The 24,037-nt window shown below is 42.0% G+C and overlaps 1 protein-coding gene and 1 pseudogene across 2 annotated transcripts in view; one reads left to right on the top strand and one right to left on the bottom strand.

Moving 5' to 3' along the window:
- Positions 1-24,037, top strand: part of TGFBR3 (transforming growth factor beta receptor 3) — a 201,858-nt gene that overhangs the window by 40,357 nt on the left and 137,464 nt on the right. The window lies entirely within an intron of this gene.
- Positions 2,413-24,037, bottom strand: part of LOC123946947 — a 34,720-nt pseudogene continuing 13,095 nt past the window's right edge.

Below are 24,037 nucleotides of genomic sequence, written 5' to 3' on the forward strand. Positions count from 1 at the left end.
TTCTTGACAGAAATTTTATGGTAGTTGTGACCTTAGGTTGTGGATTCAGACACAGGTTCAGGCCCAGGTTTTGCTTTTTGCAGGCTGTAAAAGCCTCAGCGTCCTCACATACAAAAATAGAGATATCAGCAGTATACCACACTGTTGTGGTGATTATAAATGAGATAATGCGTGCAAATCAGAGGGCTGTGTTTATTTATTTGATTTTTTTTTTAAGATTTTTTTTTTTTTAATTTAGGTGAGAGACAGATAGTGGGAGAGAGAGTAGGAGCAGGGAGAGGGAAAAGCAGGCTCCTTGCTGAGCAGACAGCCCAATATGGGGCTTGATTCCAGGACCCTGGGATCATGACCAGAGCCAAAGGCGATGCTTAATCGACTGAGCCACCCAGGCACCCCGGATTGTGTTTATTTTAAAGGAAACTATTAAAAATAGTGTTCTTTGAAAATGTTAGCATGGTGAACATCTTACCCAGTCCTTTAAGTTGTAAGTCTTATTATTCAGGCATATAGTTGGTTCAAAAATCAGATCTGATCATGAAATACAATTTTGCAGATAAGACAGACTCTGTCAATTACTAGTTTATTTACCTTACGTTCTGCTTAAAGTAGTACAGTGGGAGCAGTGGAATGTTGCACAGTGTGTGACGAAGTTGGGAGGAGGTTGTGAATAAATTTCTTTTTTTCTTATTTTGGAGGTTTGAGTCCCAAGTGATGACTTTCAGAACTTCTGTTCCCTAATCTATGGAATACTGCTAATTACTCTTAGTCTGTTGATTATCAGAAGAATGAAATGCATGTAAAGCAGCCAGCAGTTTGTGGCACTAGTAGGTCTTTACAAAGCTAAGCCTTGTTTAGAGAACCTGTATATTTGGGAAAAGAAAGAGCTGGAACACACCTAGGATGGGCAGAATGAGTTCATTGTTCAACTGTATAATCCCAACAGAGATAAGGCAGGTCAGGGTATTTCTCTGGGAGCTGTCAGATTTGCTGTTGGCTGAGCTAAGGACTTAGGTGGCTTTGAAGTGAGCAACGTGTAACAGCCTAAGGATTGAGTCTGGAGTCAGGATGGAGAAGACCTTTCTTCTCTAGAGGAAGTGACTTGGCCTTTAGCTGAAGGTTGGAGGGTAGGCATGAATCCTTAAGAAAGGTAGTCGTGGCACTGAGGATTGGGGCTGGGGGGAAACAGGAGAACCCAGAAACAATGGGGTGAGACCACCTAATGGTAATTTTCCTCATCTGTGTAGTACCTGTGGGCTTAGTCCCACCCTAACCATCCCTCACCATCCTACTTAAAATTGTAATCCCTCTGAACTCCAGGTATGTCCATCCCTTCTTATTTTGCTGTTATTTTTTTCCCCTCGTAGCACTTTTCACTTTAAAACATGCTTATAATTTACTTATGTTTATTATTTATCTCCCCCCACTAAAATATAAGCTCCACAAAAGTTAAGTTAGTTTGCAGAAGCTCTGGTGTAGCTGTTCAGTATATATGAAACTTCTCAAGTGGAGGACTTTGCCCAGTGCCTTGGTCTCTGCTTAAATGTGACCTTTCAGGGAGAGGGCAGGGACCATTCACTGATCAATCCCTAGCACATAGTAGGTGCTTAATGTTTTTTGAACAAATAACATTTGTTCACTCATAAAGTACAATAAAGAGAAGCAACTTTGCTAAAGTAATCAATCTGAACCTTAATGTATTTTATTTTGGGTGAAGGGAGTGGTGTTGGGATGAGGACTAGCCTGTAGAGACCAGGTGAGGAGGTCACTGCCTTCAGATTCTTAGGTAAGACAATGTCTGAGTGACCTGTGGTGGTTGTTTTAGGACAGCTACTGGATCTGTCACTAGATAATGTCTCTGACAGCAAGAAGCTATTGCCTCTTGGTAAACATTCTATGAAGCTTAGGCATAAGACTCTTTAGTACTCTTTACCTTGGCTTAAGTAGTGGTGATACATTTCATGTAGGAGCTCTTTAAACCAGTGGCTCTCAAAGTGTGGTCATGGATCTGAGACATTCTCAAGAGTTGGTGAGGTCAGAACTGTTATTGTAGTAATTCAGAGTTGTCTTTTGCACTCGGTTGACATTATAGTGATGGCATAAAAGGAATATTGGAGAAAACAGCTGGTGCCTTATAGGGATCAAGGTAGTGCCTCACTGCCACACAGTTAAGAATGTTCTTGCCATGGGGCGCCTGAGTGGCTCAGTGGGTTAAAGCCTCTGCCTTCAGCTCGGGTCATGATCTCAGGGTCCTGGAATCGAGCCCCACATCGGGTTCTCTGCTCAGCAGGGAGCCTACTTCCTCCTCTCTCTTTCTCTCTCTGCCTGCCTCTCTGCCTATTTGTGATCTCTCTGTCAAATAAATAAATAAAATCTTAAAAAAAAAAAAGTTTCTTGCCAAGAAGTTAAAAACCCTCAAACATGTGTCCTTTTCACATCCTCTGTGATGAAATGGGAAGTAGGCGAGTAGCTCTTCGACATTCCAGAGCGCCATGGCCATTCTGAGGAAACACTTGCACAGTTGCTTGAATTGTGAGCTGAACTGGTCTGTTTTTCATGGGATACCATTTTACTTGAAAGGACGACTGACCAACGATGGTTATCTAGCCTTCGGTACTTGGCAGGCATTTTTCGAAAATGAACAAAGTCATCCTGTGATTTCAAAGAAAACAGTTTACAGTATTAGTTGCCAATGAAGGATTTTATTTTTCAAGGAAAAATAAAAGTTTTGGAAAACTTACATTCATCCCCATGACCATGGCAGTTTCTGAATAGTTAAATACTTTTTTGATGAGATCAATGGAAATATGAACAAATGTGATTTTTTTGATATCATATAAGAAATATGTCAATATCTGGCATATTTGCATAACTCAGTGAATCGTGATTTTCCAGATGGCCAATACATGATGTTACAGAATCATGTGAGGGTAATAAAAGATCTCACATCTTGATAGTGCAGGATAAAGTGGTTGATTTTTAAAAACTTTTTATTTTCAGATAATTTTGGACTTACAGAAGACTTATATAAATGATACAAAGAGTTCCCATACCCTTTACTCAGCTTCTCCTTGCAGTAATACATACCCATAGAACAGCTATTAAAACTAAGAAATTAATCTTGGTATAGTATTATTAATGAAATATAGAATTTATTAGGATTTCACCAGTTTTTCCCCTAATGCTCTTTTTCTATTCCAGGACCCAACTCAAAATCTCACATTGCATTTACTTGTCATGTCTCCTTGATTTCCTCTAGTCTGTGAAGCTTTCGGTCTTCCAGTGACTTTGAAACTATTGAAGAGTGGCCAGTTGTTTTGGAAAATGTTCCTTGGTTTGAGTTGATCTGATAGTCTCTCATGATTGAGGTTATGCATAGTTGGGAAGGGCACACACAGGTAATTTGCCCTTCTCAGGGTGTCAGATCGGGGTTACATTAAGTTGATATGTCTTATTACTGGTGATGTTGGCCTTTATCATTTGGCTAAAGTGGTACCTGCCAGAATTCTGTGCTGTAAGGTTATTAGTTTTACTTTGTAATTGCTTAGTATTTTGAGAGCAATGGATTTTAATGTAACAACATATGGAAAGTTTATTATGCAATTCAGATTGCACATCACAAATAACCTTTAAGGGATGAATACTCAATGAGTTTAGGTAAAATATCAAAGAAGAAATAGCTAGCCACTAATGTATGAAAAGACTGTTAAGATTTGCTTCTCCTTTCCAGTTATATGTCTGTGTGAGGCCACAGTTCTTCCTATCCTTCAACCAGAACAATGTATCACAATAAATTGAATGCAGAAGTAGATCTGAGAATGCAGCTGTCTTCTATTAAGCTAGATGTTTGTTGTGTTTTTTTTTAAGATTTTTATTTATTATTTATTTGACAGAGAGATTACAAATAGGCAGAGAGGCAGGCAGAGAGGCAGGCAGAGAGAGAGGAGGAAATAGGCTCCCTGCTGAGCAGAGAGCCCTATGCGGGACTCGATCCCAGGACCCTGAGATCATGACCAGAGCCAAAGGCAGAGGCTTAACCCACTGAGCCGCCCAGTCGCCCCTATTAAGCTAGATGTTAAAGAGTTTGCAAAAATGTAAAACAATGCCAGTATTCTCACCAAATTGATATATTTCAAAAATAGTTATTTTTCATAAGAGAATATTTGCATTAGCATGCTGTGGGTTTATTTTTGGTTTTAAATGAATTAAACATTTTAAAAAATTTCTCAGTTTTCATTTCTGTTGTGCTAAATGTTGATAGATAAAACTCATACCAACAAAATCTCTTTGGAGCCCTCAGTAATTTTAAAGCATAAAAGGACCTAAGAACAAAACCTTTCAGAATTGCTGCTTGCTAAGTAAATGAAGAGCTATTTTAGCACATGGAGGGGGCGAATCTTGTCTTGTGGCCCAAATGAAGTTTCAGTGAAGGATTTCATCTAGAAGTCTTGGCCCTGGGGAGGTCACTCAGTACCTCTGTATCTGTTTTTTTCACCTGGCACTTAAGAGAGATAAGCCTGAGTATCTTCAGATTTCTTTCAGCTCCCAAATTTTAGGATTTCCCATCACTGTTGTTCTCAAAGATGTCATCTTGGCAGCATGGGCATTGTGGTGGAGCATTTCACGTTATTTCTAGATAGTGGTATTTACAAAGTTAATGATGAAAAGGATCCTAACTAGAGGATAGGATATAGTAATATTTGTGAGGCAGGGATTTGAAAGTCCCGTTCAGACTTTTTAGGCCTGTAAAATGACTTCTTTCAGTGTCCCCTACAGAAAATTATCGTTTTAGATCTTGATTGGTTTTTACTATACTGAGTAAGGGGAAGATTTTTAATTATTGCTGAATATTTTGGGGGGGTCAGTTTATGTGTATCACAAGTTAAAAAGTGTGTGATTTCCTAGAATTTTTGTGCTACAATGTTCTGTGTATGTACATGTAAACTTTTATGTGGAGATTTATACGTAATTAGGTAAGTCATTTTCCTTTGTTATGGGTCCTTCATATGTCACTGAAGCAGGCTTAGGTTGTAATATCCATTATATACTTAAAATCTTAGTGAAGTTAGTTATTTTAGTACTTTTTAAAAAGATCTGATTAAGATTCCATAGACATCTTTAATATTTACAAATGTAGCCTTAAAAAAAAGGGGGCAGCTGGAATGTATTAAGAATTCCAAACTTTGGAACTAACATTTTCCTTTTCCAGTTTAAATGGAGGAGACTTGATGGCTTTGTTTTTTTTGTTGTTTTTTAATAACATGTAATGTGTTATCTGTTTCAGGGGTACAGGTCTGTGAATCATCAGTCTTAACACAGTTTACAGCACTCACCATAGCGCATACCCTCCCCAATGTCCATCACCCAGCCTCCCCATCCCTCCCCCCAACCCCAAGTTTTTAAAGATGAAGAAACGAAAGGGAGGGGGGAAGCCAGGAATATATTGTCCTATTAAGTATCAGTCTCAATCAGTTTTTAAACAGGATCCTGAATTCCTGTAATGTGGATTTTGTAATGGAAACTGCCACAGTTGAGGGCCAGCTCTGTCATAATCACCAATTTGGGCATCTCTGATATTTAGCAGAAATATAAATATCTAATGTAGTGTGTGTTTGTTATACTGTCATAGGAAAATTTTGTAATTGATTCTGAGCCAGATTCTTCCAGTGTTTAAGCTACTACTTGGAAATAAGATTTGGAAGCTGACCTAACTTTCTAAGTACTTCTACAGTTTAGTAAAATACAGCAAATTCAGAATGTAGTGTATCTAGAAAAGAAATTTATGATTATCTTACATCAGAAAAGCTTCATGCATCACATTTCAAAGTTTCCTTTAAACAGTTAACTATTTCAGAATCTTTATGTAACCCAGACTAAGAGGAAAATGCTCTCCAGCTCCCAACAAGACAGCTTGAGAGAGTATAGTGCTTCCAAGCACAGGCTTGAGAGCCCGCTGCCCGGTGTTAATCCCAGGTCTGCCAATAAATAGCTTTGTCACCTTTCTTTGCTTCAGCATCCTCATCTGTAAAGTGGAGCTAATAGAATAAGAGCCTCCATCTCACTATACTGTTTTCCAGATTTAATGAGATATGATGCTTCACGTGCTCAAAACCTGCCAGGCACTTGCTAAGCTCTGCTGAACCATAGCTATGAGTATTGGTGTGCTATTAAAATTATTGCTCGGTTAACATGTGGTATATTTTAGGTTGGTTATTTCTTCATGACATCTGAGTTTGTATCTCATTAGTAACATTATCCTCAAGTACTGTTTTAGTAGGATAGGTTACATCTGGGTCGATTTTACTTTCATAAGGCTTACTACTACAGCTCTAGATTTGTGGTATGTTGGTATTTTAAGGATCCTTAGAGATTACCTGGTTCAGTTTAGCCTGGTACATAAATCACCTGTCTAATATCCTGTTGACTGAGCCTCTAGCCTTTACTTGAATTTAAAATATCCCTGACCCTTGGGAAATTCTTCTTTGTGTTGTGCAATCCACCAGGCTGTAAACCTCCACTCCCAGCCCCCAGTTCTGGCCTGTAGAGCAGCGTGGAATTTGGTTAACAAATAACCCACCTGAATGAAGACAGGGAGGTAAAAGGATTCTTGATAATTAAGGGTTGTCTAAAAGCGACCAGAAGGAATGGTGTATCAATGGGACTTAAAGGACTTTGCTCCCTCTTCATAAAAGAAGTAGGACTTGATTTGTAGATGGAGCTGCTTTGAACTAGTTGGGTGCACGTTTGGCAGAGGAATTTGTTCCACGGTGGCCTGTGGTGGGCCAGTGAGCCGGAGGGGAAAGGCAGTGCCTGGCTCTCTGGACCTCACTCTGCAGAACACCCCTGTGCATTGTTGCATATGTCCTTTCCCGGTAGAGGAGCTTTGTGTTTCAAAGTTTCATCTGCCATATTTTTAAAATTGCCTAAATGGAAGCTCCATGAAAGTAAAGGCTGCTCACCTTGTTCACTGCTGTATCTCTAACAGCTATAAGAACTTGCAGATTTTAAGTGCTCAATATTCAAGTGATGGAATTAACAATTAAACACTCAAATGTGAATGTATTTTCATTTTAGTGCAGGGAAATGTCAATGCCACTTTCACTTTAACCAGCTCACGTTTGTGACCTTTTTTTTTTTTTTTAAAGATTTTATTTATTCATTTGAGAGAGAGAGCATGAGCCGGGGGAGAGGCAGAGGGAGAGGGAGAAGCAGACTCCCCACTGAGCTGGGAGCCCTAACATGGGGCTCAGTCCCGGGACCTGGGGATCATGACCCGAGCTGAGGCAGATGCTTAACCATCTGAGCCACCCAGGTGCCCCTAATTGTGACATTTAATTTAATTGTGACAATTTTAAAATTGGACAAGTGTTTTGACACCTGCCCCCTCCCCATATTTTGTGTCTGTGAAATGACAGGAGAACACCAACCAATCACAGGCTTCATGAGTTTAATAAGGTTATCCCTTCCGTTCCTATTTGCAGCACCCAGTATTCCTTTGAAATACCAGACAAAACTCGGCAGTGGCCAGCAGTACACTTGAGACCTTCAGAATTCCAAGTTCAGGTTCTCTGAGCGTTCAGTGCTGGAGGGGCACTTGTCCAAAACTTTTACCTCCCCATAGCTGGGAATCTTAAATGTACCAATGAAAAAAGTTTTTTCCCCTATAAGGGGAAGAAATAAAATCACTCCCCCAAACCCAGCAGGTCTGGCTGTGAGGTCGTTCCTTCTGTCCATTATTCAGGCTTGTTTTTTACAGTAGAGCCAAAGAGATGAAAATCTAACCTGAGTTACAAGAAACAATAGACTGTGATGGCTATAAAGGGAGATACATACTCCTTTACCTCCCATATCCGATACAAATCCTTCACAGGAAAACACCAAAAATAACAGGTCCATAAAATATAGCAGTCAGAATTTTAAAGATTTTATTTATTTATTTGACAGAGAGAGATCACAAGTAGGCAGAGAGGCAGGCAGAGAGAGTGAGAGGGAAGCAGGCTCCCTGCCGAGCAGAGAGCCCGATGCGGGACTCGATCCCAGGACCCTGAGATCGTGACCTGAGCCGAAGGCAGCCAGGTGCCCACAGTCAGAATTTTAAAATCCATTCATCCAAGATGGCAGAAAGCAGGACCTGGAGCTAGGAGGGTAAAGGGCACAGGGAGAAAAAAAGTATTCACATCAGTCCAGGCATGGGGGCTGGCAAATGCTAGGAAAGACCTGCAGAGAAACCTGTGGTCCATTCATACTGGTGTCAGGAAGATTCTGCTTTATGCGCACCAGAGACAGAAATCCCAGTTCCTCAGAGAGAAGGGAATAGGCAGGGGGTCCCTCACAGAGCAGGTCCTGCTTTCCCTGGTGGAGGAGGGGACAAGGAAAAGAACTCCTACAGGTTCCTTCCAGTCCCACCCATCCCCTCTGGATGGCAGGTGACTCAGTGGCCTGGTGGGAGGCGGATGTGGCAGAGGGAATTTCTCTGCAGAGGCTGAGCTACTCAGGACAGACTGCAGGTAGACCGTCTTGCGGAAGAGTCAGTTGCTTAAGAAAACCGTCCCGGAGAAGAGGTGCCCCTGGAAAGGGTATACTGTGCCAGGGGTCTTTGCTTCATTGGCAGTGGTGATGAATGCAGGAAAGGAGGGAGGCCCCCACCGGTAATATATCAGGACTGCATTGCTGTGAGAAAAGCCATGGACAAACCAAATCCAAAGTAGTAAGGTCAATTGTTTTCTGTGTTTGACAGTCACTGGTGCATTTCAGTTCCTTTACCGGACCAACGATACTCACAGCAGTCCAGTGAGGAGGGAGGGGACATACCCAGAAAACTAACCAGCTGACCCACAAGGTAGATGGGAAGGAGACTCACACACATGCCCTGGATGAGGGAAAGAGCTTGCAGAGAAAGGTTGAAGAGCATGTCAGCAGTTATCTTGCTGACACTAGGGAATGGGTGAGGCTTCCTCCCCGGTGCCTCAAATTCCACATCAGCTGTCTTGAAATGGTATTTACAACTTTGCTAGGCACAGAGGGAACACCCAAAGAGCACTGAAAACTGAGGTAAGGAAGAATTCCAGCTACGGCCAAACATCTCCAGGTTGTGATGTTACTGACTGTAGTACAGGAAAAAACACTTGATAAAACAAGAGGAGACTTCTACTGATGATATGTAGCTCACTTTCTCTCTCTCTCTCTTTTTTTAAAAGATTTTATTTATTTAATAGAGAGACAGACAGTGAGAGAGGGAACACAAGGGGGGAAAGTGGGAGAGGACGAAGCAGACTTCCTGCTGAGCAGGGAGCCCAGTGCGGGGCTTGATCCCAGGACCCTGGACTCATGACCTGAGCCGAAGGCAGATACTTAACAACTGAGCCACCCAAGTGCCCCCATAACTCCCTCTCTTGCTTCCTTTCCATACTCTGGGCTCTCCTGGGTGTGGGACATTGCCTGCCCTTCTTCCAGGCTTCTCCTCTCTATTGTGCTGAATCTGAGCATCGAGTTTTGAGATGGTACAAATTCCCCACGTGGAGTCTTTGATTCCCCTGGTAAAGTCCTAGAGAGAGGTTTTGACACTCGCAGCCATTTCTTCACCACCCAAACCACCAACTACATGGAGGACAGAGAAGCATCTTGAAATTTTTCATCATGAAGGACCTGGCCGTTCTGGCCGTTCTCGCCACTCCAGACAGGTGGGTAACTGTCTCCAGCCTGCCTTGCCCCTCGCCTACCACCAGCTGGCTCTGCTCCTCTTGGCTGTTCCACACTCAGCTGCCAACTCCCGATGGGGCATTCCCAGGGCCCAGGCCACTGCATCCACCCTGGGCATGCCCAGGCCACGCTGGGCCACTCTCACTTTCACTTGGTGCCTGAGCTGAAGGAGAACCTGTCAGGATGGGAAATGAGATCTCAGGAAAAAAATATTTATAATAATCTTACGATTATTTGCAACTTTCAGATACATTCAGATAAGTGAAGATTTTCTAGAAAGGAAGGAAAAGTTTCCAATTTTATCAAAGGCAGAGGCATACCATGCTGTCAGAATTGGGTGTTTAAATCAGCTCTGCTGGATAGCAGCTTCACACTATAACCCCAGTGATGTTATATGAGCTTAATTCTACTTCGAGTGCTAATGAAACAAGTTGGCTAGAAATAGGAATTGTAAAAAGCCATCAAAACATTACGATGTAGGAGAAAAATGTAGCGAAAATTTAACATAGAAAGTCCAAATAGTTCCCTTTTCTGAAGGCTTTTAAAATTTGTTCTTAGGTAATGTGCAAAGACTATTTTAGGTTGTAGAAGATACATGTAAAATTAAAATGACATTAGCTGAGAACGTTGCACAGTTAATTAAGGAAATCTGAGCTTCATTTTTTCTTTGGTGTTTGTATCTCTCTTTAAGGTGCCAGTAGCTGCATTTTCTATAGAAAGAGGACATGTGTTTAGGTCAGAACTCATTGACATACTCCTTGAGTTATCTTGGGTCAGCATTTTCTCTGGGAAGGAACACCTTTTGATTTTGGAACCAGAATGCTCCTTCCTGCCTTCTAGTCCAGGTACCACCCTCCCTGCACACTCTTCCTCTCTCCACCCTCCCCCCAACTCCACCCAGGGCTGGTCTTGGCTTAATCACTTGACTCAGTAAGTCCAAAACTTCTTGACTTTGAGTGAGTTACTTAACATCATTCCATCTCAGTGTTTTCAGCTGCAGAGTGAGGGCAATAGTATATCTACTATATACTAAAAAATTTGAGGCATAAATATGTACATACAGGTAAAATGCTTAGAAGAGAGACTGGCACGTAGTAAATGCTCCATAGATGATATTAATATTATTGCCAAATGTGGATATTTTGAGGGTAATGGAGTGGAAAAGAGCTTTTAAAAAAAACTGGAGATTTCCCCATATAAATTCCAAGGAATATTGATCATTGTCTCCATGAGGACGTCAGTATTTATAAAATACTGTGCCATTTAAGCCACTTGCCATGCTTCCATTTGCACTTCCCTGTGGGAGGTGTGGAGTTGATTTCTGAGGTGCTCCATTGATCGTGAACTAGGAATGCTCTAAAGAAAAGAAGATATAAGTACTAACTAGCTAGAAAATGAAATAACTTTGAATTTTCCAAATCTGTGCCTTTACTTGGAATTTTAATTTTGTTGAATTTCTCTGTAATGGAATAAAAACCTGTTCCATTCTTAGATTCACAGTGTTCATAGGCAAAATGGAAAAAAATAGATAAAAATTGTAATTTTGAGGGGAATGTTTTTGTTTGTTTTTTGTTTTGTTTTAGATTTATTTATTTGAGAGAGGGAGAGAGCATATGCAGCAAGGAGGATCAGAGAGAGTCTTAACGGATGTGGGGCTTGAGCTCATGACCATGAGATCACAACCCTGAGATCACAACCTGAGCCCAAACCAAGAGTGTAACTCTTAGTTGACTGTGCTACCCAGGTGCCCCAGGGGGAAAGTTTCTTTTTTTTTTTTTTAATAATTATTTACATCAATCAAATTCCATAGATGTCTTAATTATCATTTTGTGTTTCAGAGATTGGAGGAGATTTTGAACATGCTTTCTTCTCCCCCCTGTATATTGGCCATTATATTTAACAGTATTTGGGGTTTTTTTAAAAAGAGGTAATTAATTACGAAGCATTTTGATGTTGAGCAGGCAAAGGAAACACATTACTTTGTGTAAACAGAGGTTAATATAGAGTCTTTGAAGTCTAAATTATTGAGGTATTTGCCTAAGGACAAACTTCTTAACTATTTAGGTTTCTTCTGGCCTGCAATAAACTACAGTGGTAGGAATAACACAGAAACATCTTATGTGTGAAACATTTGGGTCTTGTTTGAAAAGCATGAGGGATCTAAGTTTTCAGGTTTACCTTTGACTTACACTGATAAATTAGAAAATTTTGTTCCTGTTTTCCTCTCCTTTTTGTGCTCTGATTGACTCATGGTTGGTAAAGACAGAAGCATATGTTTTTGAGAGAGATAAGCCTTCATTTTGTTTACATTTTAAAGATCACCATCTCTGGAACTGGTACTGGGACCAAAGAATGTTTATGACTTCTATGTTAACATGGGGATGGGTTTGAAAGATGTTAAGTGAGGTTTATGTTCAGTTCTATTCTATGGCTTCCTTGGGCCCCGGCCAAGATAACTTGGTTTTGTAAGAGCCAAGAGAACCTGCCTTGTAATCTTTTTTTTATAGCTGTTTTTATGTTTTTATCTGAAAGCATCTACCTTGAGGACAGAAGCTCTACTTTGCAGAGTGAAAAACAACTGTTTCTAATCTTAGCACGTGGACAACAAGGAGAGGGACCAGGGGTATACGTGTTTCCAGATACGGTTGTGTTTCACACCTGCCCTAGTTGTATTACTGGTTAAGTGGATCTTGTGGCCTTTGGGCAGGATTGCCTTGGGAAGATGGAAATACAAGAGGGATAGTTTCTAATTTAGAAAGACCTCTGGGACTCCAGTCCAGAAGTGTGTTTTTTTTTTTTTTTTTTTTTTCCACTTGTGCGTGTCAAGTGGAGTGTGGTGTTCCTGCTGTGGAGGTGGGGAGAACCATGTCATACCTTCACAGAGAAGGGAAAAAGCACCCGATGGCATACATGATTTCAGAAGCATCACAGGCCCAACTCCATGTTCACTTTTCCAAGGTCCTTCCTGTTGCACTGAACCCTGGCCCTGCCCCCTCCCACCCTCGGGGGGGACTGTGGAACCCCCAGGGAGGAAGTTGCCACTCCTATGCCCTTTACTTTCTCTGTGCCCTCTGGCAGAGTTCTGTCATGTGGGTCCAGGCCCCACCTCAAACCACATTCCTCCTCAGTGCCCAGACTCCTGTGTGAAGTCCTGGCCGGTGTGATTGCAGCTCCTGTTGACCCACTGTTCACAGAGGCATAGGAACGCGTAGCCCAGACTGTAGAACCCAAAGAAAGCTCTGGGTGACCTCTGCTATTTAGCAGCTGCTCCTAGCACCAGTCACTGTGGCAACTGGGCTCTGTTTATGAAAATGAACAAGGACCTCAAGGCCGGGACATTCACACCATGGACAGAGCTCCCCCTGGAAATACATTGCCTGCCAGATTGCCAGGGCTAAGCCAAAACAAAGACATACCAAACAAAAGTAGCTGGGGAAGTGTTCTGCCCTTGGGGGACATGCACTATGGCCTAATTGCCTGGTATCCTCCTTTACCAAACAGAACTGTGCTAGGATGAGCTTATCTTGGTTATGCCAGAGAAAGAAGGAGGCAAAGACCCTGGTACTTGAATGGGTAATTTTTTGAATCTACCCTTGCGTTGCATAGGGCTGGCCTCTAGCTGTGGGTTTGGAAGGACGTTAAGTACCAAGGATCTGACTTTTTGAAAATCTTATTTTAGGTCCTGCTTTTTTGTAAACTGTAAATCTATTTTTGGGTCTGCACCTTTAGAATACACCCTTGTCTGGAATAACTGAGTTTGGAGTTTGTCCTCTTTGAGTCCTTGCTTTCACAGTGATGGTCCAAGTACTCCCCATGGGAAATGGTGCGCCATAGAGATCTTTGAGCACACTGTGAAACCCAGAGCTTCCTTTGAGGGGACTGCTATGTTCTGGGTGCTACTAGCATTCTTAGGTTTTATGATTCCATGGCTGGACCCTTCCAGCATATGTGTCTTTTAGCCTCATTTAGATGCTCACTGGGATATTTCACTGGGGTGTAGATAGATGAAACTATAGCCTACATTGAAACTTCCAAGAGTTTAGAGCTGGAAGGACTCTTAAAAATTATCAGACCACACTGCCCTCTTTTATAGGTGTGTAAGCCAAGGATAAATTTGCTTGGCTAGTTTGGCAGAACTGGGGCAAGTCCACAGGTCTTCCGAAGCCATTCCAGAGCTCCCTTCCCTGAACTGTGCCTTGTCACTGTAAAATATCCATTTGCTGAGCTTAGCCGGCTCAGTCTGTAGAGCATGTGACTGATCTCAGGGTCATGAGTTCAAGCCCCACGTTGGGTATAGAGCTTAATTAAAAAAAAAAAAAAGGACTTAAAATAGTCATTTGGTGCATTGAGAAGGACTTGAGGTCTGCCGCCTGGTTTTGATCTGATAGATGTCAAGGAACTAGGTTAAAAGGGGAGTGGGTCCTGGGGTGGGGTGCTGCTGCTTATGAGTACAGTGAGAAGAATGTGGACTTAAATCAGAGTCCCTTCCTAGAGGGATTCAGGCCTGTGGCTCTATCCCAGCAGCCCTTTACTCCCTAACTTCCTCTCTAAATCCTGGGGTTTGAACAGCTGCTGCCTCTCATGAAGGTGACCCATCCCAAGAGACCCTTCACTGCAGGGAAGGAAGTAAAGCTAAGTGTACTTGGTCCTCCTTCAACACTCAGGTCTTTGCGGTTACTGGGGTGGCTGCCACTGTTTGCTCATGATAATTCCTTAGGAACTCTCCTATTGATAAACCAAGCCAAATCAGTAGTGGTCTTCCTTTATCTGAGGATTTTAAGTTAAATTATAACCACAGGTATCCTGTTGGTTTCCATTTGTTTGGGTACTGAACATTTGTACTCTGGGCTCTGACTGTGATGTTTCTGCCCTGTCTTGCTGGAGATCCCTGTGTGAAATGTGAGTTTGCCATGTGGCAGGCTCTTTTTCCTCTGGCCAGTTAATGAAGCTAAAATATTGTTGGGGTTAATTGGTCATATCTGAGGGTTCATCATGGGCATGACTATAAGTATAAGCAAGTCCATGCTCTCCTCTGTGTAATTGTAATCAAGGGAAGAAGCCCACTCTTGGGTTTATTTTGTAACTATCATGACATTCAAGCTCTCTTGACAAGGGATAGGGAAGAAGACGGAGTATGTTCTGTGCTGGCTTTGTCACGGGCTTTGGAGGGCAGACCTCAGGGTGATCTGAAAAACCAGTACCCTGAACTAGGTGAAGCCATTAACCAGAGTGATGTCTGGACAGTCGAGAGCTGAGCAGGTTTCTCTAGTATCTATTTACAGCTAGCCAGGGAGGTCAGTAACAACTTCGCTGGGAGCCAGTGTCTGCACTGGCTGTAACTCACTTGTATTCTGGACCCGGGTCAGAGAAACTGAATAGATTTATTCATTCAAGGAGCAGTGAGTAACAGCAGCCTTAGCTGAAAAACCAGCTCTTTTCAGCTTTTTGATGATGTGCTCTATTATTGTTTTTAGCAGGTTGGCTAAAAAGTGAACCTGTTTGAGTCAAGGCTTTATTCCTCTCTGTCCAGCACTCACATGCTTGCTTCTAGTTTGCTGCAGTCAGTTAGTAGACATTTATCAAGTGCCTACTATGTGCCAGGAACTGTGTTATCACAAACCAGTGACTTATTCTTAGTTAATGAATGACCTTATGCAGCAGGCATACAAAGGAGCCTTAAGACGGGGTGGATAATTGGGATCTTTTGTGTCTCTTCCTGCTCATTCTTCCACGCCTTCACATCAGGGAAAGGAAGTGGAAGTCAACTTAAATTAGTTTATTTTGGTAAGAGCAGTTTTAGAAAAGGTTTGGAGGAGGAGATTGAAACTATTGAGACTTAGGAGGTTTGGGGACTACTGCTGGAGTTTTCCTATTCCTTCTAGCCCAGGGACTTTGTCCCAGTTACCACTGATAATAAACCCTTTTTATGTTTAACTGTCTTGTCAGTAAGTCAGTGACACATGCTGAGAATAGAAGCCAGTACCATTCCATGTTGTAAACGCCAGTCTATACACGCCCCACTGGTTCTGTTGTTGTGATTGTTGCTATGATGCTTAGCATCCAGTGCTAGCCCTTTGCCTGGCATTTTACATCACACCTACAGGGTCCCTACCCCTATCTGCTTACCTTCCCTGGAAGCCCGGGACTTTTTCCGCATCGCACCACAGAAAGTGGTGGAGGGGAAGGGACAGGAGCCTTCCCTCCCTAAAACATGGTCCTTGCTTGAGGCAGTGAAGGGAACTGTATAAGTTCCCTTATACAGGGAACTTATACATATATGATTAAAGGGAAACCTTTAATCAGGTAATTTTTTTTCTGTTAAACTCTACTTTTTAAAATATTTAGGGTTAAGTGTAACTCTGTTCATTGTTTTCTGCTCTTTTGAAATACATAACTTGCAATGGTTGACCATGTGCTAGACTCAAAGAGATGTAGCCTCTAATCTATGCTCTGTAAGTGCTTCCTGACCCATGAGGAAAGAGAAAACATCAGGTGACATCATTAGAAGGTTTTTTAGTTAATGCAGGACAGGAGAAAATGGAAATTGGACTAATTTCATTCAGTTCTTAGGTTGTTCTGTCTTTTCCATAGGGTTATCTTAACTGAAGACAGGTTTCCTGGTGGTTATAAGAAGAGCTCAGTAGGTATCAAGGTTTTGTTCCTGATCCAAGGAAGAGTGATGCGATGCTGCCTTGGGAGAGAGCCAGAGAGAGAGAGCCTCTTTCCCCAGACTCCCAGCATGTCTCTCTGCATTCACGGGCTGAACTGATACAGCGCCATCTGTCCTTGAACCAGTCACTGGCAATGAGTCATGGAGTTGCCCTGACTGACTTAGACTGATCAGCTGGAGAATCAATCACATTGCTTACCATAGGGGTCTCCTGCCAAAATTCATGTGAGCAGACTTCCAGTAGAAGAAGTGCACATCTAGTAGTACCGTCTAGGAATTAAGTGGTCCAAGGCAAAGTAATGGAGCGGTGGTCCTGGCCCTTGTTTGTGTTTCCTCAGTTCTCAGACAGCTTTCTGTGGTACCCTCTAGCGTGCTACCCTGTATACCTGCCTCTCTTCCCATTTCTAGGATATAGTTTCTTAAGGCTAAGGTACTGTCTTACTCGATATTTGTGGCCACTATAGCTGGCACATATGGGATTTGAACAAATTGAACGAAAGGAGATGTTTCCAATTTTTTTGCGTTTTAACTTTTATCAAACATTCCTTGAAGTAAGTGGACCGTTGATATCTTATTCATTAAATATTTTGTAACAACTGTGAGATAAAATTCACCAATTTAAAGTGACTGGTTACAACTCACTAGTTTTTAGTATGTTCATTCAGAGTTGTGCAACCACTGCCACAGTCAATTTTAGAACATTTTCATCATTCCCCAAAGAACTTCCATACCCACTAGCTGTCACTCCCTACTATCCCCTTCTTCTAGCCCCTGACGGCCACTAATCTACTTTCTGTTTCTATGGATTTGCTTATTCTGGACATCCTATGTCAATGCAGTTCTACAGTATGTGACTTTTTGTGTCTGGCTTCTTTTACTTAGCATAATGTTTTTTTTGTTTGTTTTTTTTTTTTTTACTGGCGGAGAAGTGAATTAGCATAATGTTTTTAGAGGTCGTCCATATTGTAGCCTACTGTAGTACTTCCCTCTTTCTTATGGCTAAATGGCATTACAGTGTACGTGTAGACCACATTTTATTCATCCATCATCAGTTGATGAACATGTGTGTTGTTTCTAGTTTGAGGCTATTACGAATAATGCTGCTAAGACCATTCGTGTACAGGTGTTTATGTGGGCATATGTTTTTATTTGTCTTGGGTATATGTGTAGCTTGGTGTGCAGTAGCTGGCTCAAATGGGAGCTCCGTGTCTATCCTTTTGAGGAACTGCCGAGCTCTTTTCCTCAGTGGTTACATTTTACATTCCCAGCCTAGTTTTTCCACATTCTTGCCAGCCCTTGTTATTATTTGTCTTTTTGATAATAGCCATCCTGGTGGGTCTCAAGGGGTAGCTCCTTATATGTTCATCAGTTTAAAAAAACAAAACAAAACATTTGATTGGTTGTGTCAGAAGCTCTCTGTTAGTAACCTTGACCCTTTCTACCTCTCTGGTTTCATCCCTTTCATGTCTTTCCTCTTAATTTATATTCCATACCACTAAATTGTTTTGTAGTCTCTACACTCCCGTGCTGTTTCTTACTTCTAGACCTTTGCTTGTGTTCTTCCCTCTGCCTGGAATATGAATAGAAATGCTAATGCTAATAATAATAATGATAGGACTGGTTAACTCTTAACATAGCCAGCTAGTCATAGAGCAGGCAGTTGGTTCCAGAGTCTGTGTTCCTAAACAAAAAAAAAATATATATTTTTTTAAATCAGCTTTATTGAAGGGTGCCTGGGTGGCTCAGTCAGTTGACTCTTGGTTTCTGCTCAGGTCATGATCTCGAGGGATGTGAGGTCAAGCCCCTCATGGGGCTCTGCACTCAGTGCAGTTTGATATCTTATTCATTAAATAATAATGAATTTTCCTCTCCCTTCTTTTCCTCTCCCTCTGCCTCCCCTCTACCCCTCACCCCTGCTCACACAGGTGCATGCACGTGAATGCTCTCTTTCTCTCTCTCTCCCATAAGTAAATAACAATTTTTAAATAAAACCAATTACCTTTATTGAAGTAAAATTTACAGGACTAAAATGCATATATTTTAATGGTACAGTTTGATGGATTTAATGTATACACTTTTTTAAAAGATTTTATTTATTTATTTGACAGACAGAGATCACAAGTGGGCAGAGAGGCAGGCAGAGAGAGAGGAGGAAGCAGGCTCCCTGTTGAGCAGAGAGCCTGATGTGGGGCTCAATCCCAGGACTCTGGGATCATGACCCAAGCTGAAGGCAGAGGCTTTAACCCACTGAGCCACCCAGGTGCCCCTATAATGTATATACTTCTTTAACCATGGCTGCAATCAAGTTATAGAAGATGCAGATTTTTGTGTATCACTCCCCCCCCCCCTCGGTTCTCCTGTCCCTTTGTAGTCAATATCCCTGTCCCAGGCACTTACTGACCTGCTTTCTGTCACTATAGGTTACTTTGGCCTGTTCCAGAGTTTGATGTATTCTCAAGTCTGGCTCCTTTTGCTCAGCAAAATGTTTTTGAGAGTTAAAAAAGTTGTTCTGCATATCAGTAGTTTCTTTCTTTTCAATGCTGAGTATATCTATTGTATGGCTACACCCCACTTTGTGTGTTCATTCACGTGTTGATGGGCATTTGCTTGTTCTCTTTATTAGGAAAAAAATGGTATGAACATTTGCAAACATGTCTTTTTATGAACATATCTTCCAATTTTTCTTGGGTAAATACCTAGGAGGGCAGTTGCTCCATTGTATGGTAAGTATATGCTTAACTTATAGAAACTGCCACCTAGTTCTCCAAAGTAGATGTATCTACACTGATTTTATATATATATATATATATATATATATATATTTTTTTTTTTTTTTTTTTTTTTTAAAGTAAGCTCTGTGCCCACCATGGGGCTTGAACTCATGACCCCAAGATCAGGAGTTGCATGTTCTACCAAGTGAGCCAGCCAGGTGCCCCCTGTATTGATTTTAGTACATATTTTTTCTTTCCTCTCCTTTTTGCTTGGGTAGCTTCAACAAATTTTTTTTTTTAAGATTTTTATTTTTAAATAACCTCTGTACCCAGTGTGGTGCTTGAACTCACAGTCCTGAGATCAAGAGTCGCATGCTTTTCTGACTGAGCCAGCCAGGCACCCCTTAACTAATTCTGAAGAATTACCTCAGACATCACCTGCTTGGAAGGCTTTTTTGACACTTTCATCTTTTCCTCTTTTGAGGTAGATTGAGGAGGTTCCTCCTGCATGTCCCCATAGCACCTTGGTTATTGAAATTGTTACCTTGCCCATATTTTCATCAGACTGAGCTCCTTGAAGATGGAGAAAGTGTTATTATTTCTGTATCCCTCATGGTTTGGATGATAAACCTAATAAAATATAGCTAGATGCTCAGTAAATGTTTGTGAATGGGTGACAGACTGGAACATTATTCAGCTTACAGGGAAGTTTATGGTCCTGTAAGGGAGGTAAAACAGGAAAGTAAATAATGATAATGTAAAGTAGAAATTAATGAAGGTGAAGAACAAAGTCTGTGGGAATTCAGAGAGAGAGATGGCTTTTAATGGGGATGGTTTGAGAGGTTAACAAGGGAGGTGGACATTTCAGCTGAGCCCCAAAAGATAGATGTAGATGTATAGAGATACTATTGGTTTTAAGAGGATTTAACTTGAACTTCTGTCCCAGAAGGTTGAGCAGGTTGGAGGTTGAAGGCTGTGTTTGGGCCAGTTACACTAAGATGCCCCATTTTGTAAGCTTTGCTATTCCCAAGAGGTACTAGTATCTAGTACCAGCAGGTGTTAGGGGATACTGAAATGTTTTCTGTTTGGCAGTAGAAGAATATGAATATGTTTCTCTATGTGTCTTTCTGTTATCTCTCTAAATTCTAAGTCTTCTAGACTAGAGGAAAAAAAGCTTCTCTTACCTCTTTTCTTCTCACCCCGTGATGTGGTAACAGTCACAAAAGTCACATCATTGCCATTGCCCTGCCTTGGAGGTTGTCTCATCTCCCTGGTCCCAGACATCTGGGACCCAGACACTTTTCAGCCTGTTTATGTACTTTTCTTCTTTATCATATGTTCGTAGAATATTATAGCTGGAAACTTGCAAAATAATCAGATATCGGGATCTCGTTTTACAGATGAGAATTGACCTGGAGACCCATTCCATTGCCTGGTTAATGATAGTAATGTTTAAAGCTGCCCTTCATTGAGCATGTTGGTATGTGTCATATGATAATCCATGTGACAGCCTGGCAGGGTGTAGGTATATCTCCGTTTTACAAATGAGAAAACTGAGGCAAAGTCTCAGATAGCACAATGCAGAATGAGGAGTCAAAGCCAGAAGTTTTCACTGCTGCCTGCTACCGAGCCCAGGCAAGACCCTGGGGCTGCTGTGTCACTGGCCACAGAGGAGAAGGAAGTAGGGCCAAAGAAAGCCCTCAAATAGAGGAGAGGCTGTCGTCACACAGGTGGAGTAGAACAGGGTTCTCTGCTGCCTACCGAGACCCTGGAGTGCTGGTCTTTTTGAACCACATATGACGCTGCCCCAAATAAGACATCCAGAGCAGAAAACTACTCAGCCAGTTTCAGTTGATTCAGTTAGCTTGATTAAAAATTATTTGTATGACAGAGTATGTATTTTTAGTTTTTAATTATACAAATAAAACTGTGCTCATTATACAAGTAATAAAAAACTTAAAATACATGTGCATGGGGCGAAGTTGAATCAGAGAGACCAAGAGCAGAGTCCCAGTGCCCGTTCAGCTCCCTGACCCCACTCTAGCACTGCCCCCACCATAGGTAGGAACTATTTACCATTAGAATTATGTGTTCAGTCCTCTTTCTCTGTGCACTTGTGAACATCTACACATAGTTTTAGGGAGTTAATAAGTTGTATCATTCTTTATGTACTTTTCTATAATTTTTTTTAAAAAGCTTAAAATATGTCATTGAGATGTTTCAGTACAAATAGCACTATTTTAACTGCAGTGTATATCTTTCAGGGTATGGGTTTACCCCCATGAACATTTAGGCTATTCCTAGTATTTCTCTATTGTAAATACTATGGCAGTTAACACCTATGTCTGTAACATGGTAATACCTTTACAGTTACGTTGTAAAGTTATGGTGTAATTACAGTTATGGTGTAAGACCTTAACAGAGGTGTTGGCCGCTTCACGTGCTACCTAAACCTGGCTGAGAATATTTTGCAGAGGGCTCAGAATATTCTTACTGGCCTTTATCATTGAATGGTCACACCCTCTGAAATGTATTAATTGAGCATTACAATTTCTTTATAAGCAAAAGGTTAGTAACGACTTAATATGTGCTAGGTACTTTCTTATCTATTACCTCACTGAAATCTTTCAACAATCCCATGAAAAATGTGCTGCTACTTACCATTTACCTGAAACTAAGACTTGGAGAGATTGTGACTTGCATTAAGAGGCACGGCTTCTAAGGAGCCCATTCAGAGTTTGAACCCTTGTCCTCTGGTTACCAGTGCAGTGTCTCTTTCTCCATTGTTCTGAAGCCGGTCCTTTCTCTTCTTCAAGTCTTTAAAGAGAAAAATTATAGGAAGTAAAATGTCCTTGAAATAGTGCATCATAGCGTGAGTAGAGAGAGGAAGAGCGGGCATCCTCTAGATTGGGGGTGGTATGGGGGTACAGCCTCTGTCTCTGGCATCAAGCTTGGAGGTATGATTCATGACTTAAGGAGGCTGCGAGAGCAGCTACACTGAGAGACCTCGGTGCCCTGACAGCAACGTCCTGCTATTGTGGGCTGTGGATTTAGTATCATGCTAAAAAAAATAAATCACCACCAGGAAAGGCTGTACGTTTAGATGCAGCTGCCTCTGAGGGCCCTCCCCCAACAGGAGAATGGCCCTCAGCGGACACATTTTCTCTGCTCCCTTTGAGTCTTCATTTCCGTATGGTCAGAGGTTATTTTCGACCTGGGGAATGCCTTAGCTCTTTGGGAACGGGACAGTGCAGTGGGGCGATGGTCGGAACGGAAGCATTGTTTTGAGCTCTTCCAGCAAGAACCCTGTGCTTGTAGGTCTCCTGAAGTAGGTGTGAGCAGCCTTTCCTCCCAGAGGAGAAATTTGAGCGGTTTGGAAAGGGGAATCCGTTCTGCTCTTCTGGCAGAATGACCTGTGTCCACGGATCGTAGAGGGATCCTGTGCATGCTGTAAAGTAATCAAAAATTTAAAAAGAAGTCTTCAGATATATTGGAGGAGGAAAGTTAAGAAAACCTGAAAAAAAAATACGACAAAATACAAATCCCTTAGAGAGTAAATAATGTTCTTACAGTGAACGTGTCAGCATTTTTAACAGCTGTGTGCTCAAGTGTGTCGTGACTCGAATGTGTACAGAAGGCACAAGCACAAACGTAGTCAATGTTTACATTCAACTTTCCACCTCCACAATACACACACGGACGGTCCCGCTTGTGTAGGTGTAATTACACCTCTGAAAACTCCCTTGGTCCCTTTTTCCTCCTCCTCTCCTCAGACACACGTTTTGTTTTACTTCCCTAAAGATACATGATACATATGAGAGAACATACTACTCAGTTGCCTCACACCTCTCTGAGTAGTGTATAACGCGTGACGTGGTGAAACACCGGGGACGCAGGTCCACTGGGAATCCTAAACACTGGTTTCCAGCCGCAACCGTGCTGGAATGAAAATCAAAAACAATGAGGCATGTGCAGAGTCAGCTTTTCTCTGTGTCTTGGCTCAGCAGTTTTCCCGCTGTCCTAAACTTTACGTTAAAAAAAGCCGGGGAAAAAGAGGAAATGATCCAGTGTTTTAGAGCTTTGATGTAAAGTAGCAGTTTAGGGTTGTGGGGACACTTACTAAAAAACCAAAGCTTAGTTAATAGTGAGAAGTCTCACTGTTCGTTGCTCCACTGTGAGGACTTGTATGTGTGTGCGCCCAACACAGTCCACAGCTCACCACCCACGTGAGAACAGACACCGCCGTGGATTTCTGTGGCAGCGTGGTACCAGCTGCATTTGGTTTTCATGAAGCCTGGGTTTTATTTTTACTTTGGCTGCCCACTTGCTGTGGAACCTTGGAAATGCCCTTTTTTTTTCATTAATCTCCCAAAGAATTCCATCGAACAAGTATTTACTGAGTGCTTACTATGTACGAGGTCTTGTCTCAGGGCTGCGGAGGATGAATAAGATAACACTTGACGCTAATACGCTTAGATGCAGGGGGAGTCCTATAGTTTGGTACTGTGGTGTGCCCATCAGAGAAGAGCCAGCATGCTGCAGGGATCCAGAGGAAGGGGTGAGGTTACGTCTAGCTGAGAGAGGCTTCGTGGAGGCAGCGAAGAGCATTAAGGTGAGCACCGAAGTCTAGCTGGGCCTCAAGCATGGTGGGGACCTGGAGTGGAGACCAGTGCAAGAGCTGGGGATGCAGGAGGCCTTTCTGCATGACCAGACCCCAGAAGGGAGTGGTGCTGTGTTGTGGTAGCTGCTGACTGCCAAGCCAAACTGTCCCTTAACCTTCTTCAGTTTCCTCATCTGCAAAAGAGGCAGATGCGGTTTCCTTCATTTCCTTCAAAAAAGGCAGATGAGGTTTCCTTCTGTTTCCGTGTGCAGAAAAAAAGAGAATATTATGTTTGCCCCATCAGCATGCAAATCACACCTGGTCCAGTGGGTCTTATACTTGGTGCTTGAAAACTATTAC

This window comes from Meles meles, chromosome 1 (assembly GCF_922984935.1).
Source record: "Meles meles chromosome 1, mMelMel3.1 paternal haplotype, whole genome shotgun sequence".
NCBI lineage: Eukaryota > Metazoa > Chordata > Mammalia > Carnivora > Mustelidae > Meles > Meles meles.